The sequence below is a fragment of the Triticum aestivum genome, chromosome 3B, assembly GCF_018294505.1.
Source record: "Triticum aestivum cultivar Chinese Spring chromosome 3B, IWGSC CS RefSeq v2.1, whole genome shotgun sequence".
Lineage (NCBI taxonomy): Eukaryota > Viridiplantae > Streptophyta > Magnoliopsida > Poales > Poaceae > Triticum > Triticum aestivum.
In genome coordinates, this window is record NC_057801.1 from 695,580,107 (window position 1) to 695,598,946 (window position 18,840).

The following is an 18,840-nucleotide window of genomic DNA, read 5'->3' on the forward strand; positions in this document are numbered from 1 at the left end:
TTACTCGTTCCGTAATGCATAATCCCACAACTAACTCATTAATCACATTGCTTGCAAGGCTTATAGTGATGTGCATTACCGAGAGGGCCCAGAGATACCTCTCCAACAATCGGAGTGACAAATCCTAATCTCGATCTATGCCAACTCAACAAGTACCATCGGAGACACTTGTAGAGCACCTTTATAATCACCCAGTTACATTGTGGCGTTTGGTAGCACACAAAGTGTTCCTCCGGTATTCGGGAGTTGCATAATCTCATAGTCATAGGAACATGTATACGTCATGAAGAAAGCAATAGCAATATACTAAACGATCAAGTGCTAAGCTAATGGAATGGGTCAAGTCAATCACATCATTCTCTAATGATGTGATCCCGTTAATCAAATGACAACTCATGTCTATGGCTAGGAAACTTAACCATCTTTGATTCAACGAGCTAGTCAAGTAGAGGCATACTAGTGACACTCTGTTTGTCTATGTATTCACACATGTACAAATTTTCTGGTTAATACAATTCTAGCATGAATAATAAACGTTTATCATGAAATAAGGAAATAAATAATAACTTTATTATTGCCTCTAGGGCATATTTCCTTCAATGAGAGCATTTCTTCAAAAATAACAAAGCACACCATGCTAAAAAATATATAAGTGAAGCACTAGAGTAATTCCATCGCTCTAAAAATTTAAGTGAAGCATAGGAGCAAGCATAGAATAATTTTTTGGCTCTCCCAAAAAGGTGTGTCCAGCTAGGCTCAAGACTTAAAACACAAAGCAAAACAAGCAAAGACTCATATCATACAATACGCTCCAAGAAAAACTCATAATATGTGACAAATAAAAATATAATTACAAGTAAAATACTGATGGTTGTTAGAAGAAAGAGGGGATGCCACTCGGGGGCACCCCCAAGCTTAGTTGCTTGCTACTTCTTGAATATTATCTTGGGGTGCCTCGGGCATCCCCAAGCTTAGCCTTTTACTAATCCTTATTCCTTCATCCATCGTAAGATCACCCAAAACTTGAAAACTTTAATTACACAAAACTCAACAAAACCTTCGTGAGATCCGTTAGTATAAGAAAGCAAACCACTAATATAAGTACTATTGCAAACCCATTCATATTTTATTTTTGCATTATATCTATTGTATTCCAACTTTTATATTGCAAAAACTCTTCAAAGAAAACCATAGAATCATCAAAACAAGCAGACAACGCAAAGAAAACAGAATCTGTCAAAAAGAGAACAGTGTGTAGCAATCTGACTACTTTGAATACTTCCGTAACTCCAAAAATTATGAAAAATTAGTACGACGTGAATAATTTGTTTATTAATCTTATGCAAAAAGAATCAACTCAAAATCACTCTTAAGATAAAAACTAAAATTAATTTCGTGAGCACAAAAGTTTATGTATTTCAGCAAGATCAAATCAACTCTCACCCAAATCATTCCAAAGGCCTTGCTTGGCACAAACACTAATTTAAACCACAAAACAAATCTAATCAGAGGCATAATTGTGTATTTTATTGAAAACAGCAAGAAAACCAAAAAGCAAAAAGATACAAGTTGGGTTGCCTCCCAACTGTGCTATCGTTTTACGCCCCTAGCTAGGCATAACGCGTAGGATCTAAGTGTTGTCATCTTTGTTCTTGTTTTCCTTGGAGGTATTTGAGTCCGGTGGTTTTGCAAATAGAACATAAAACACATTATCCATGGAAACCTTAGCACTATCAAGCTACTTTTTATCATAACCCTTTTGATTTCCGGCAGTAATCCAAGAATAGTGTTGATTAACATCATTGAAAACTTGTTGGCTCATGTCTAAAACAAGGACTTGCTTTTTAAGATTCTCATCAAAGATTTGGTTATCTCCAAGAAAATGTCTCAATGCATAATCACTATTATAAAGAATTTCATCAATCACGGGTTTTCCATGATTCATACTATAAAAATCAAAGATTTCCCTAGCTTCCCGTATTATGTAGTCAAATTAATTCATGAGGACAAGGGTGGCTAACGTTTTAGCTTTAGGATTCTTTATAATGAGCAACTCATAGAACAATCTTTGCAAGGTAGGATGAGTACAGATCAATCTAGTTTCAAGTTTCAAAATAAGTGCTGAAATAGCTTCCGCATAAGATTTAGTCCTTTTAAGTATAGGAATATCATCAAGACTTAATTTTTCGACAAAATTGAAAAATTCCTGGATATGTTCTTTTCCCATAAAATTCCCTTGCACCAAGACAAAAGTTTTGGCATCCAGATTACCCGTACGCTCCATTTTAGGAGTTAGGCCATCATCAGTTTATACCATACCAAAATCACTCATGGTGACTTCACAACAAGATTCCACTCACAAAACAAATCACTCATGGTGACTTCACAACAAGATTGCACTCAAAAACAGATCTAACGAGAAAACGGCGAACAAAAAAGAGGGCGAACAAAATGGCAATTTTTTGTGAAGTGGGGGAGAGGAAAACGAGAGGCAAATGGAAAATAATGTAAATTGCGAGGAGATGAGATTTGTGATTAGGAACCTGGTTGATGTTGATGATCCTCCCCGGCAACACCTCGGAAATTCATTTTGATTCCTGCTTGAACTATGTTGGTATTTCCCCAAAGAGGAAGGGATGATGCAGCACAACGACGGTAGGTATTTCCCTCAGTGATGAGACCAAGGTTATCGAACCAGTAGGAGAACCAAGCAACACAACGTAAACAGCCCCTACACACAAATAACAAATACTCGCAACCCGACATGTTAAAGGGGTTGTCAATCCCTTTTGGGTAACGGTGCCTCAAATTGGTGAGAAGACGTGATAAAGTTGTGATAGATAGGATAAATAGATCACAAAATAAATAGAGTGCAGAAAGGTATTTTTGTATTTTTGGTTTAATAGATCTAAAAATAAAAGCAAAGAAAAATAGATCGCAAAGGCAAATATGATGAAAAGAGACCCCGGGGCCGTAGGTTCCACTAGTGGCTTCTCTCGAGAAAATGAGCAAATGGTGGGAAAACAATAACTGTTGGGCAATTGATAGAACTTCAAATAATCATGACGATATCCAGGCAATGATCATTATATAGGCATCACGTCCAAGATTGGTAGACCGACTCCTGCCTGCATCTACTACTATTACTCCACACATCAACCGCTATCGAGCATGCATCTAGTGTATTAAGTTCATGGAAAAATGGAGTAATGCAATAAGAACGATGACATGATGTAGACAAGATCTATTTATGTAGAAATAGATCCCATCTTGTTATCCTTAATAGCAACGATACATATGTGTCGTTTCCCCTTCTGTCACTGGGATCAAGCACCGTAAGATCGAACCATCACAAATCACCTCTTCCCATTGCAAGATAAATAGATCAAGTTGGCAAAACAAAACCCAAATATCAGAGAAGAAATACGAGGCTATAATCAATCATGCATATAAGAGATCAAAGAAGACTCAAATAACTTTCATGGATAAAAACATAGATCTGATCATAAACTTAAAGTTCATCGGATCCCAACAAACACACCGCAAAAAGACTTACATCATATGGATATCCAAGAGACCATTGTATTGAGAATCAAGAGAGCGAGAGAGGAAGCCATCTAGCTACTAACTACGGACTCGTAGGTCTATAAAGAACTACTCACACATCATCGGAGAGGCACCAATGGACATGATGAACCCCTCCGTGATGGTGTCTAGATTGGATCTAGTGTTTCTGGAACTTGCGGCGGATGGAATTGATTTTCGTCGACTACCCGAGGGTTTGTGGAATATTGGGGTATTTATAGAGCAAAGAGGCGGTGCGGGAGGCCAACAAGGTGGGCACAAGTGGGTTGTGCTCACCTCAGAGCTCCCCTCAAGTACTTTCTTGGCCCACTGGATGTCTTCTGGTCCAAAAAATCCACAAAAAGTTTCGCTACGTTTGGGCTCCGTTTGGTATTGATTTCCTACGATGTAAAAAACAAGCAGAAAACAGCAACTGGCACTAGGCACTATGTCAATAGGTTAGTACCAAAAAATGATATAAAATGACTATAAAATGATTGTAAAACATCCAAGAATGGTAACATAACAGGATGGAACAATCAAAAATTATAGATACGTTGGAGACGTATCAGTAAGCTAAGTGTATGTCGTTATTGAGCGAACCTAGGTAACTAAGCATATTAGAGATAACTTAGCATATTAGAGCTAACTTATGTCATTTTGGAGGAAACAAAGCTAAGTATAGATCATTTTGGAGCTAAGTAAGCTAATTATGTCATTTTGGAGGAAAATAAGCTAAGTCTAGGTCATTATGGTAAGCATTTTGGAGGAAATAAAGCTAAGTCTAGGTCTTTATGAATTTCTTAAGCAAAACACTAGAGAAAAATTACCATCATCACAGAGGTGAAGCACCGGCGTGGCTCGTGTCGGTACCACCACGTGGAGAGGGATTGTGTGATGCTTGTCTGGAGGCACGCTACACCAAAGATCATTTGCAATGTCTCGTTAGCATGACGACACTCAAATATTAATACTAGTAACTAATGACCATTCAAATTAAACTCACCGTGGTCCCCGGAGCAATCTCTGGCATCGGCGGAGGAGTCTGGCCAGCCTTCTGGCACACATACTGCACATTTGGTTTTGATGGGTCAGTCATACTAGTTAGTAATGAAAGGAACATTACGTGAATGATTGGGCTAATATGCAGAAGAAACTTACCACAAGGAGCTCGTACATGGCCCGGTTCTGCATGTCATTCTGTGCCCTCTCCTCCTCCATTAGCCTTATAGTCTTCTCCTCCAACTCCCACTGCTTCTCCTAGGCCTCCTGGCCCCTCTCCGCTAGAAGCGCCTGGGTTCTTTCTCTCTCACTCTGAAGAGTAACCTGCAACACCACTCCTCGTTAGCATTGTAATCATCGATGGCCGCACACACAATGTAATGGAGAAAAGATAGCTAAGTCTATATAACTGACCTGGAAGGCGAGCTCGACTAGCCATTAATGAGGCCTCATATCAGGAGCGGAGCTCGCCTTGCGCGCCTTTATCTTCGGGAGAGTGTGAGGACAACGGATAAGTCCAGCTCCAATGGCGATCGAGCCACGGGACCTCCAGCCACCAGATATCATCACCAGCTCCGGATCAAAGTGCCCGCTTGGGTTAAAGTCCCCCCCTTTCCTCGCCTTCCCCTCATCTCTGTACTTCCCGAGTTTGTTGTGGGAGGAGATGTTGGTGAAGTTCTTTGGATTATCGAGGTCAGATGGCTCGAATGCCTTGGCCTTCTTGTATGGCCCAGTATGGGCCATGGCATAGAGGTCGAACACCTCTGGCACCTACGCCTTATTGTGTTTTGCCTGAAAGAGAGAAATGGAGTAAATTTGTAATTAAAGGTCTCAAGCTAGCATGCAGAATGAATTGCATGCATTATGAAGGAAACCACATACCCAGTTCCGCCAAACTAAAATAAGTTGGTGCTGCCTTGATGGTGTGGCACACCTACCATTTGGGCACTCTTGTCCTTGGCATTGTTGTGCTGGGCGAGCCATTCCTTTGAGCACCACTCAGTGGCCAACAGCTCCCAACAGTCCATCTGATCCGCACACCATCTCGGGGGCACCTAAGTTAGTAAAGAGAAACTTGAGCGCTACGCCTACGAATCAAATCAAGGAAACTAAGTACAAGGCCTTAAGAATAGGTAATTACCGTCATGTACTGCTCCTTCTACAGAAACTTCTCACGGCACGCCAGCTTGGGATTCTTAATACCACGCAAAGCGTAGTAGTCTCGAATAGCCTGCACCCGAGCCTCGTGCCGTAAGTTCTATAGTATGCGCCTGCACTCGGTGTCGATAACCTTTGCCGCGGCCTCCTCGCATCCCTTGTCACACCTGTAGAAGGTCTGCAATCAAATGAGACAAAATTGATTAGTACAATAACTAGCTATTTTAAGAATTTTAATTGTGTAAAGGAGAAATTACCCAAAAGCTTCTGATCACCATCTCTACCCTCGTGTGGCACAAGACACCGTCGATCATCACCAGCGATGGGGCCGGAGCAACCAACTAGTGCTCCCAGCTCAATCCTAGCTCCGGAACCTGACCCTCACAGGGCAACGTGACAAAACCCGAGAAGTTTTGCCGGAAAAGCACACTAAGGACGGAGTTGGGCCTGCGCACATCATTGATAACCCACAAGTATAGGGGATCGCAACAGTTTTCGAGGGTAGAGTATTCAACCCAAATTTATTGATTCGACACAAGGGGAGCCAAAGAATATTCTCAAGTATTAGCAGCTGAGTTGTCAATTCAACCACACCTGGAAACTTAGTATCTGCAGCAAAGTGTTTAGTAGCAAAGTAATATGATAGTGGTGGTAACGGTAACAAAAGTAAAGACAGCAAAAGTAATGTTTTTGGTATTTTTGTAGTGATTGTAACAGTAACAACAGAAAAGTAAATAAGCGAGAACCAGTATATGGAAAACTCGTAGGCACCGGATCAATGATGGATAATTATGTCGGATGTGGTTCATCATGTAACAGTCATAACATAGGGTGACACAGAACTAGCTCCAGTTCATCAATGTAATGTAGGCATGTATTCCGAATATAGTCATACGTGCTTATGGAAAAGAACTTGCATGACATCTTTTGTCCTACCCTCCCGTGGCAGCGGGGTCCTATTGGAAACTAAGGGACATTAAGGCCTCCTTTTAATAGAGAACCGGAACAAAGCATTAGCACATAGTGAATACATGAACTCCTCAAACTAAGGTTATCACCGGGAGTGGTTCCGATTATTGTCACTTCGGGGTTGTCGGATCATAACACATAGTAGGTGACTATAGACTTGCAAGAACTCACATATATTCATGAAAACATAATAGGTTCAGTTCTGAAATCATGGCACTCAGGCCCTAGTGACAAGCATTAAGCATAGCAAAGTCATAGCAACATCAATCTCAGAACATAGTGGATACTAGGAATCAAACCCTAACAAAACTAACTCGATTACATGATAAATCTCATCCAATCCATCATCATCCAGCAAGCCTATGATGGAATTACTCACGCACGGCGGTGAGCATCATGAAATTGGTGATGGAGGATGGTTGATGATGACGACAACGACGAATCCCCCTCTCCGGAGCCCCGAACGGACTCCAGATCAGCCCTCCCGAGAGAGATTAGGGCTTGGCGGCGGCTCCGTATCGTAAAACACGATGATTTCTTCTCCCTGACCTTTTTCTCTCCGAAAGCCAATATATGGAGTTGGAGTTGGCGTCGGAGGGCCACCAGGGGGCCCACGAGGTAGGGGGCGCGCCCAGGGGGGCGTGCCCCCACCCTCGTGGACAGGGTGTGGGCCCCCTAGTCTTCATCTTTGGCGAGGATTTTTTATTAATTATCCTAAGATATTCCGTGGAGTTTCAGGTCGTTCCAAGAACTTTTATTTTCTGCACATAAAACAACACCATGGCAATTATGCTGAAAACAGCGTCAGTCCGGGTTAGTTCCATTCAAATCATACAAGTTAGAGTCCAAAACAAGGGCAAAAGTGTTTAGAAAAGTAGATACGACGGAGACGTATCAACTCCCCCAAGCTTAAACCCTTGCTTGTCCTCAAGCAATTCAGTTGACAAACTAAAAGAGAAAAAGAAAAACTTTTACAAACATGAAAAGCCAGCATTCAAGTTTCAGTAAATATTATGGACTAACCATACTAACAATAACACAAAGGTCTCACAATTACTCATATCAATACCATAATCAGCTAGCGAGCTATAATAACAAAACTCGGATGACAACACTTTCTCAAAATAATCATAGCATGATATAACGAAATGGTATCTCGCTAGCCCTTTCTGAGACCGCAAAACATAAATGCAGAGTACCTTCAAAGATCAAGGACTGACTAAACATTGTAATTCATGGTAAAAGAGATCCACTCAAGTCATACCCAATATAAACCAATAACAATGAATGCAAACGACAGTGTGCTCTCCAGCGGGTGCTTTTTAATAAGAAGGGTAATGACTCAACATAAAAGTAAATAGATAAGCCCTTCGTAGAGGAAAGCAGGGATTTGTAGAGGTGCCAAAGCTCGGTTATAAAATAGAGATTGAATAACATTTTGAGCGGCATACTTTTGCTGTCAACGCAACAACTATGAGATGACGATATCTTCCATGCTAAACAAATTATAGGCGGTTCCCAAACAGAATGGTAAAGTTTATACTCCCCCTCCTCCACAAGCATCAATCCATGGCTTGCTCGAAACAACGAGTGCCTCCAACATTCAACGGGTCCCAAGGGGAGTTTTGTTTGCAATTATTTTGATTTAGTTTGCATAAAGCATGGGACTGGCATCCCGTGACTAGCCATTTTCTCGTGAATGAGGAACGGGGTCCACTCCTCTTGAGAATAACCGTCTAACATGGAAGATAAGGACATCCCTAGTTGGAACATGAGCTGCTCGAGTATATAAAACAGAATTTCATTTGAAGGTTTGGAGTTTGGCACATACAAATTTACTTGGAACGGCAGGTAAATACCGCATATAGGAAGGTATAGTGGACTCATATGGAACAACTTTGGGGTTTAAAGGAGTTTGGATGCACAAGCAGTATTCCCGCTTAGTACAGGTGAAGGCTAGCAAAAGACTGGGAAGCGACCAACTGGGAGAGCGACAACAGTCGTAAACATGCATTAAAATTAATTTACACCGAATACAAGCATGAGTAGGATATAATCTACCATGAACATAAATATCATGAAGGCTATGTTGATTTGATTCAACTACATGCGTGAACATGTGCCAAGTCTAGTCACTCAATTCATTTAAAGGAGGATACCATCCCATCATACCACATCATGATCATTCTAATAGCATGTTAGCACGCAAGGTAAACCATTATAACTCATAGCTAATCAAGCATGGCACAAGCAACTATAATCTCTAAATGTCATTGCAAATATGCTTACTTCATAATAGCTAACTCAGGAATGATGAATCATCATATTTACAAAAACAAGAGAGGTCGAGTTCATACCAGCTTTTCTCATCCCAATAAGTCCATCATATATCATCATTATTGCCTTTCACTTGCACGACCGAACAAAGTGTATAATAGTAAGAGTGCACGTGTATTGGACTAAGCTGGAATCTGCAAGCATTCAACTCAAGAGAGAAGACAAGTAATATGGGCTCTAAGTTAAATAAACAATCATGCATATAAGAGCCACTTAGCATTTTCAATATGGTCTTCTCGACCACCAAAGAAAGGAAAAGAAAAACTATTTACACGGGAAAGCTCCCAACAAGCAAAATAAGAACGGGAAATATTTTTGGGTTTTCCTTTTTAATTACTACAGCAAAGAAATAAACTACTACTAATTTTTTTTTGTTTTCTTAATGTTTATTAAACACACAAGAAGAAAGCAGAAAAAAGAAAATAATCTAGCATGGATATTACAGTGAAAGAGTATGAACATCGACATCTGGCAATGAGTGTGTGTGAACATAAATGTAATGTCGGTGGGAAATACGTACTCCCCCAAGCTTAGGCTTTTGGCCTAAGTTGGTCTATTGCGAGGGATGGCCCGGCGGATACTCGTAAGTGAAGCTGGGGTCATACTGTGACGAAGAAGGCTCCGGCTGCCACTGGCTGTCAACCTCCTCTGGATCCCAAGAATAAACAGATAGTCGTGGAGGCTCATCCTGTGGGTCCGGTTCCGGGGCGGGTGCAGGATTTCGATAGGCTTGAATGGCCGCCCATGGAACGGTATGGGGACCTGCAGACAAGTTAAACAAAGAGGGAGCAGGCAAATTAATAGTCTCAGGGTGATGTTTATCAAAGTACAATTTATATTTGAGCTCCCCTTCGCGGCTTTTAACAAGAAAGTCATGTGCTATCATACACCTATAATCTAAATAAGCACGGGGCAACAATGTTTCCTCTTTCTCCTCATGCCTAATAGGTATTTCAAAATGTTCAGCTACGCATGAGGCATAAATGCCTCCAAAGATGGAGCCTTTAGTACGGTTCAGACTTAACCGTCTAGCAACAATTCCACCCATACTAACAAAGTTATTTCGGTATAACCATGGAACAAAATGATCACATCAGGGATACTAAGGTTTCCACAGTTTCCGCGACCTATCAAGCAACGACTAGCAAATAAGGCAAAGTAGCGTAAAACAGGAAAATGTATGCTAGTGATTCTTGCATCAGAAACCTTCCTGGTTTCTCCCACCGTGATAGTGTTAATAAAAGCTTCTACTTCATTACGGTGTGGTTCATCCAAGGTGCCCTCAAAAGGTATTTTGCAAACCTCGCAAAATTCAGCTAATGGCATCCTCTTAACAACGTCATATAAATGAAATTCTACCGATGGAGGTGAACTCTTAGGGAAAAACTAGAAATTTTGCACAAAAGTATTTGTGAGTAAGAGATACTGATGACGTTGGTCGCGGAGGAAGTCGGTGAGGCCAACATTCTCAATTAATAAATAGAAATCTTCATAAATCCCGGCTCTCCTCAAGAAGTCATCGGAAGGCCATTCACACGGCCGGACCTCTGCGGTGCGAGGCAAATTAAATTTGGGCTTCTGTTCTTCTCCCTTTTGTTTTTCCTTAGAGCTTCGGCTCGACGAGCCCATCAAAAGTCTCTTCATTATTTTCTGAAACAATCTGAAATTTTTAGTAACTTCAAATAAAAGTGAAGGCTTGGAATACATGGTTAGGAGTGTACCGATTGGTGAGAAGCTCTTCATAGGAGGAGACCTCAACGGCCACGTGGGTACATCTAACACAAGTTTTGAAGGGGCGCATGGGGGCTTTGGCTATGGCATCAGGAATCAAGAAGGAGAAGATGTGTTAAGGTTTGCTCTAGCCTACAACATGATTGTAGCTAACACCCTCTTTAGAAAGAGAGAATCACATCTGGTGACTTTTAGTAGTGGCCAACACTCTAGCCAGATTGATTTTATCCTCTCGAGAAGAGAAGATAGGCGTGCGTGCCTAGACTGTAAGGTGATACCTGGGGAGAGTGTTGTACCCCAGCATAAGCTGGTAGTTGCTGACTTCTGCTTTCGGATTCGTGTCCAGCGGGATAAGCGTGCCAAGGTCGCTAGAACGAAGTGGTGGAAGCTCAAGGGGGAGGTAGCTCAGGTGTTCAAGGAGAGGGTAATTAAGGAGGGCCCTTGGGAGGAAGGAGGGGATGCGGACAATGTGTGGATGAAGATGGTGACTTGCATTCGTAAGGTGGCCTCGGAGGAGTTTGGAGTGTCCAGGGGAAGGAGAAGCGAAGATAAGGATACCTGGTGGTGGAATGATGATGTCCAGAAGGCGATTAAAGAGAAGAAAGATTGCTTCAGACGCCTATACCTGGATAGGAGTGCAGACAACATAGAGAAGTACAAGATGGCGAAGAAGGCCGCAAAGCGAGCTGTTGGTGAAGCAAGGGGTCGGGCATATGAGGACCTCTACCAACGGTTAGGCACGAAGGAAGGTGAAAGGGACATCTATAAGATGGCTAAGATCCGGGAGAGGAAGACGAGGGATATTGGCCAAGTCAAATGCATCAAGGACGGAGCAGGCCAACTCTTGGTAAAGGACGAAGAGATTAAGCATAGATGGCGGGAGTACTTCGACAAGCTGTTCAATGGGGAGAATGAGAGTTCTACCATTGAACTGGACGACTCCTTTGATGAGACCAGCATGCGTTTTGTGTGGCGCATCCAGGAGTCTGAGGTGAAGGAGGCTTTAAAAAGGATGAAAGGAGGCAAGGCGACGGGCCCTGATTGTATCCCCATTGAGGTGTGGAAAGGTCTCGGGGACATAGTGATAGTATGGCTAACCAAGCTTTTCAACCTCATTTTTCGGGCAAACAAGATGCCAGAAGAATGGAGACAGAGTATATTAGTACCAATCTTCAAGAACAAGGGGGATGTTCAGAGTTGTACTAATTACCATGGAATTAAGTTGATGAGCCATACAATGAAGCTATGGGAGAGAGTCATTGAGCACCGCTTAAGAAGAATGACAAGCGTGACCAAAAATCAGTTTGGTTTCATGCCTGGGAGGTCGACCATGGAAGCCATTTTCTTGGTACGACAACTTATGGAGAGATATAGGGAGCAAAAGAAGGACTTGCATATGGTGTTCATTGACTTGGAGAAGGCCTACGATAAGATACCACGGAATGTCATGTGGTGGGCCTTGGAGAAACACAAAGTCCCAGCAAAGTACATTACCCTCATCAAGGACATGTACAATAATGTTGTGACAAGTGTTCGAACAAGTGATGTCGACACCGATGACTTCCCGATTAAGATAGGACTGCATCAGGGGTCAGCTTTGAGCCCTTATCTTTTTGCATTGGTGATGGATGAGGTCACAAGGGGTATACAAGGAGATATCCGATGGTGTATGCTCTTTGCGGATGATGTGGTGCTAGTTGACGATAGTCGGACGGGGGTAAATAGGAAGTTAGAGTTATGGAGGCAAACCTTGGAATCGAAAGGGTTTAGGCTTAGTAGAACTAAAACCGAGTACATGATGTGCGGTTTCAGTACTACTAGGTGTGAGGAGGAGGAGGTTAGCCTTGATGGCCAGGTGGTACCTCGAAAGGACACCTTTCGGTATTTGGGGTCAATGTTGCAGGAGGATGGGGGTATTGATGAAGATGTGAACCATCGAATCAAAGACGGATGGATGAAGTGGCGCCAAGCTTTTGGCATTCTCTGTGACAAGAGAGTGCCACAAAAGCTAAAAGGCAAGTTCTACACGACGGCGGTTCGACCCGCAATGTTGTATGGCGCGGAGTGTTGGCCGACTAAAAGGCGACATGTTCAACAGTTAGGTGTGGCGGAGATGCGTATGTTGAGATGGATGTGTGGCCACACGAGGAAGGATCGAGTCCAAAATGATGATATACGAGATAGAGTTGGGGTAGCACCAATTGAGGAGAAGCTTGTCCAACATCGTTTGAGATGGTTTGGGCATATTCAGCGCAGGCCTCCAGAAGCTCCAGTGCATAGAGGATGGCTAAAGCGTGCAGAGAATGTCAAGAGAGGGAGGGGTCGATCGAATTTGACATGGGAGGAGTCCGTTAAGAGAGACCTGAAGGATTGGAGTATCGACAAAGAGCTAGCTATGGACAGGGGTGCATGGAAGCTTGTTATCCATGTGCCAGAGCCATGAGTTGGTTGCGAGATCTTATGGGTTTCACCTCTAGCCTACCCCAACTTGTTTGGGACTAAAGGCTTTGTTGTTGTTGTTGTTTAAATAAAAGTGAACCAACTTCAATGAAATTGATAGCAACAACTCCTACAAGTGCCTAGAGCCTATATAAAGCATTGGAACTACTTGGAACCATATAAATTTGACATGCAAGCTCAAGAACATGGTCACCTATGCAGCACAAATTTGCAATGAATAAAGCACTAGAACAAAAACTAATTGGACCAATGGAGGAGTCACATACCAAGGGACAATCTCCCCAAGCAGTTTTGCGAGAGGTGCTTGAGCAAGGAGATCGAAAATCACAGCAACGGGGGCTGGAACTCGTGCTTGGTTTTTCGTGTTTGTGTGAGACAGAGGAAGAAGAAGTGTGTAGGGATAAGTGGAGGAGGGCCACCATGGGCCCACGAGGCAGGGGGCGCGCCCGGGGGGTAGGGCGCGCCCTCCACCCTCGTGACCAGGTTGTAGCTCCCCCCGCGGTGATTTTTGCACAGTAAATTCTTAAATATTCCCGAAAAAATCATATTAAATTGGCATGGCATTCTGACAACTTTTATTTTCGGGATATTTTTATATTGCACGGATAAGTCAGGAAACAGACAGAAAAATACTATTTTACTTTATTTCTACTAAATAACAGAAAATATAAAGAGGGTACAGAAGGTTGTGCTTCTAGTTTCATCCATCTCATGTTCATCAAAAAGAATCCACTGACAAGGTTGATCAAGTCTTGTTAACGAGCTCATTCCGATTAACACGGAACCGGAGAAATTTTGAATAGCACTAAGTTACCTCAACGGGGATAAGAAAATCCCCAACAATAAGAATATCATACTTTTTCTTGACAGTAGAGAGAGGAAATTCAAAACCTCCGAATATAACCAATGGATTTTTTCCAATAGAGTTGATACTGTGAGCCTGAGGTTGTTTCCTTGGAAAGTGTACCGTGTGCTCATTGCCATTCATATGAAAAGTGACATTGCCTTTGTTGCAATCAATAACAGCCCCTGCAGTATTAAGGAAAGGTCTTCCAAGAATAATAGACATACTATCATCCTCAGGAATATCAAGAATAACAAAGTCCATTAAAATAGTAACGTTTGCAACCACAACAGGCACATCCTCACAAATACCGACAGGTATAGCAGTTGATTTATCAGCCATTTGCAAAGATATTTTAGTAGGTGTCAACTTATTCAAGTCAAGCCTATGATATAAAGAGAGAGGCATAACACTAACACCGGCTCCAAGATCACATAAAGCAATTTTAACATAATTTCTCTTAATGGAGCATGGTATAGTAGGTACTCCGGGATCTCCAAGTTTCTTTGGTATTCCACCTTTAAAAGTATAATTAGCAAGCATGGTGGAAATTTCAGCTTCAGGTATCTTTCTTTTATTAGTAATAATATCCTTCATATACTTAGAATAAGGATTTGTTTTGAGCACATGAGTTAATCGCATACGCAAAAAGATAGGTCTAATCATTTCAGCAAAGTGCTCAAAATCCTCATCATCCTTTTTCTTGGATGGTTTCAGAGGAAAAGGCATGGGTTTCTGAACCCATGGTTCCCTTTCTTTACCATGTTTCCTAGCAACGAAGTCTCTTTTATCATAACATTGATTCCTTGATTGTGGGTTATCAAGATCAACAGCAGGTTTAGCTTCTACATCATTATCATTACTAGGTTGAGCATCAACATGAACATTATCATTAACATTATCACTAGGTTCATGTTCATCACCTGATTGTGTTTCAGGATCAGAAATAGAAATATCATTTGGATTCTCAGGTGGCTCAGCAATAGGTTCACTAGAAGTTTGCAAAGTCCTATCATTTTTATTTTTCTTCCTTTTAGAAGAACTAGGTACATCAATATCATTTCTCTGAGAATCTTGCTCGATTCTCTTAGGGTGGCCTTCAGGATACAAAGGTTCCTGAGTCATTCTACCGGTTCTAGTAGCCACTCTAACAGCATAATCATTTTTCTTACTATTCATTTCATCAAGTGCTTCTTTTTGAGCTTTAAGTACTTGTTCTACTTGAGTGGTAACCATAGAAGCATGTTTGCTAACAAGTTTAAGTTCACCTCTAATATCAGCCATATAATCACCCAAGCGTTTAATCATATATGCATCTTGTTTTAATTGTCTACCAAAATAAGCATTAAAGTCATCTTGCTTAAACATAAAGTTATCAAACTCATCCAAGCACTGACTAGCAATTTTAGTAGGTATAGAGAGAATTTACCTTTACTACCTGTGTCGGGATATCGGGAGGTTCTTCAGTAAATAAGTAATTGAGATCATATACTTCTTCAACAGGCGGTAAATTAAGACCGTGTATTTCTTCAATAGGGGTAAATTCTTAACATCTTCAGCTTTAATACCTTTTTCTTTCATACATTTCTTGCCTCTTGCATATCTTCAGGACTGAGAAATAGAACACCTCTCTTCTTCGGAGTTGGTTTAGGAATAGGCTCAATAATTGGCTCAGAAATTGGCTCAGGAGCTGGCCAAGGAGGTGCCCAATTATTTTCATTTGTCAACATATTGTTCAATAGAATTTTAGCTTCATCCGGTGTTCTTTACCTGAAAAGAGAACCAGCACAACTATCCAGGTAATCTCTGGAAGCATCAGTTAGTCCATTATAAAAGATGTCAAGTGTTTCAGGTTTCTTAAGAGGATGATCAGGCAAAGCATTAAGTAACTTGAGAAGCCTCCCCCAAGCTTGTGGGAGACTCTCTTCTTCAATTTGCACAAAGTTATATATTTCCCTCAAGGCTGCTTGTTTCTTATGAGCAGGGAAATATTTAGCAGAGAAGTAATAAATCATAGGGACTTTGCACACAACCAGGATCAAGAGAATTAAACCATATCTTAGCATCACCCTTTAATGAGAATGGAAATATTTTGAGTAAATAAAGGTAGCGTGATCTCTCATTATTAGTAAATAGGGCAGCTATATCATTCAACTTAGTAAGATGTGCCACAACAGTTTCAGATTCATAGCCATAGAAAGGATCAGATTCAACCAAAGTAATTATATCTGGATCAACAGAAAAATCATAATAATCCTTATCGGCAACACAAATAGATGAAGTAGCAAAAGCAGGGTCGGGTCTCATTCTATCTCTAAAAGATTCTTTACTCCATTTAACTAGCAACCTCTTAAGTTCATATCTATCCTGGCAAGCAAAAATAGCGGCAGAAGATTCTGCATCAAAAAGATAACCTTCAGGAATAGGAGGCATATTTTCATCATCACTCTCATCATTGTATTCAGGTGTAATAATTTCTCTTTCTCTAGACCTAGCAATTTGCTCATCAAGAAATTCAGCAAGGGGCACAGTAGTATCAAGCATAGAAGTAGTTTCATCATAAGTATCATGCATAGCAGAAGTGGCATCATCAATAACATGCGACATATCAGAATTCATATCAGTAGCAGGTTTAGGTGTCGCAAGCTTACTTATAACAGAAGGAGAATCTAGTGCAAGGCTAGATGGGAGTTCCTTACCTCCCCTCATAGTTGAGGGCAAAATCTTGGTCTTAGCATCTTTTAAGTTCTTCATAGTGTCCAGCAGATATAAATCCCAAGTGACTCAAAGAATAAAGCTATGCTCCACGGCAACGGTGCCAGAAAAAGGTATTGATAACCCACAAGTATAGGGGATCGCAACAGTTTTCGAGGGTAGAGTATTCAACCCAAATTTATTGATTCGACACAATGGGAGCCAAAGAATATTCTCAAGTATTAGCAACTGAGTTGTCAATTCAACCACACCTGGAAACTTAGTATCTGCAGCAAAGTGTTTAGTAGCAAAGTAATATGATAGTGGTGGTAACGGTAAAAAAAGTAAAGACAGCAAAAGTAATGTTTTTGGTATTTTTGTAGTGATTGTAACAGTAACAACGGAAAAGTAAATAAGCGAGAACCAGTATATGGAAAACTCATAGGCACCGGATCAATGATGTATAATTATGCCAGATGTGGTTCATCATGTAACAGTCATAACATAGGGTGACACAGAATTAGCTCCAGTTCATCAATGTAATGTAGGCATGTATTCCGAATATAGTCATACGTGCTTATGGAAAAGAACTTGCATGACATCTTTTGTCCTACCCTCCCGTGGCAGCGGGGTCCTATTGGAAACTAAGGGATATTAAGCCCTCCTTTTAATAGAGAACCGGAACAAAGCATTAGCACATAGTGAATACATGAACTCCTCAAACTAAGGTCATCACTGGGAGTGGTTCCGATTATTGTCACTTCGGGGTTGCCGGATCATAACACATAGTAGGTGACTATAGACTTGCAAGATAAGATCAAGAACTCACATATATTCATGAAAACATAATAGGTTCAGATCTGAAATCATGGCACTCGGGCCCTAGTGACAAGCATTAAGCATAGCAAAGTCATAGCAACATCAATCTCAGAACATAGTGGATACTATGGATCAAACCCTAACAAAACTAACTCGATTACATGATAAATCTCATCCAACCCATCACCGTCCAGCAAGCCTACGATGGAATTACTCACGCACAGCGGTGAGCATCATGAAATTGGTGATGGAGGATGGTTGATGATGACGACGGCGACGAATCCCCCTCTCCGGAGCCCCGAACGGACTCCAGATCAGCCCTCCCGAGAGAGATTAGGGCTTGGTGGCGGCTCCGTATCGTAAAACATGATGATTTCTTCTCCTTGATTTTTTCTCCCCGAAAGCCAATATATGGAGTTGGAGTTGGCGTCGGAGGGCCACCAGGGGGGCCACGAGGTAGGGGGGCGCGCCTGAGGGGGGCCCACCCTCATGGACAGGGTGTGGGCCCCCTGGTCTTCATCTTTGGCGAGGATTTTTTATTAATTATCCTAAGATATTCCGTGGAGTTTCAGGTCGTTCCGAGAACTTTTATTTTCTGCACATAAAACAACACCATGGCAATTCTGCTGAAAATAGCGTCAGTCCGGGTTAGTTCCATTCAAATCATACAAGTTAAAGTCCAAAACAAGGGCAAAAGTGTTTGGAAAAGTAGATATGACGGAGACGTATCAATCATCAGGGTGGTGCCAAACCCTGCAGTATGACAAGGCCAATGCATTAGATATATGAAGAAACGTGAAGGCAAATGGTACAAAAAGAGTAAATATGCACTTACTTCTCCCCATCAGGGAATCAACCACCTCTGCTCGCGGGTCGCCGGCACGGACGGGAGCCGTGTACAACCACACCAGTAGACGGTGGCCTCCTCAACCACCTCGCCCTCGCTATCAGTCGGATCCCCGCAACCATCAGCATGGCCACTCGTCCCCTCAGGCGGACCCGTCCAGGTACCCCATCCGGACGTCTCCGGGGATGAAGTCTCGTAGTGCCAAGTCTCATGGGCCAAAGGCCCATCGACCCGAGGCTCGTGGATCGGAGTCCACGTAGCATCCTCCTCAGACGTGTTCACCCTAGCAGTCCTATGCTCGGGTGAATCAACTAGGGATGGTGGCGAGGAAGGCGTAGGAGCCTGCCTACCTCTCCCACGACGACGTCTTCCCTGGCCTGCTCCTCTCTTCTTCCCTCCCCGACGTCCTCCCCCG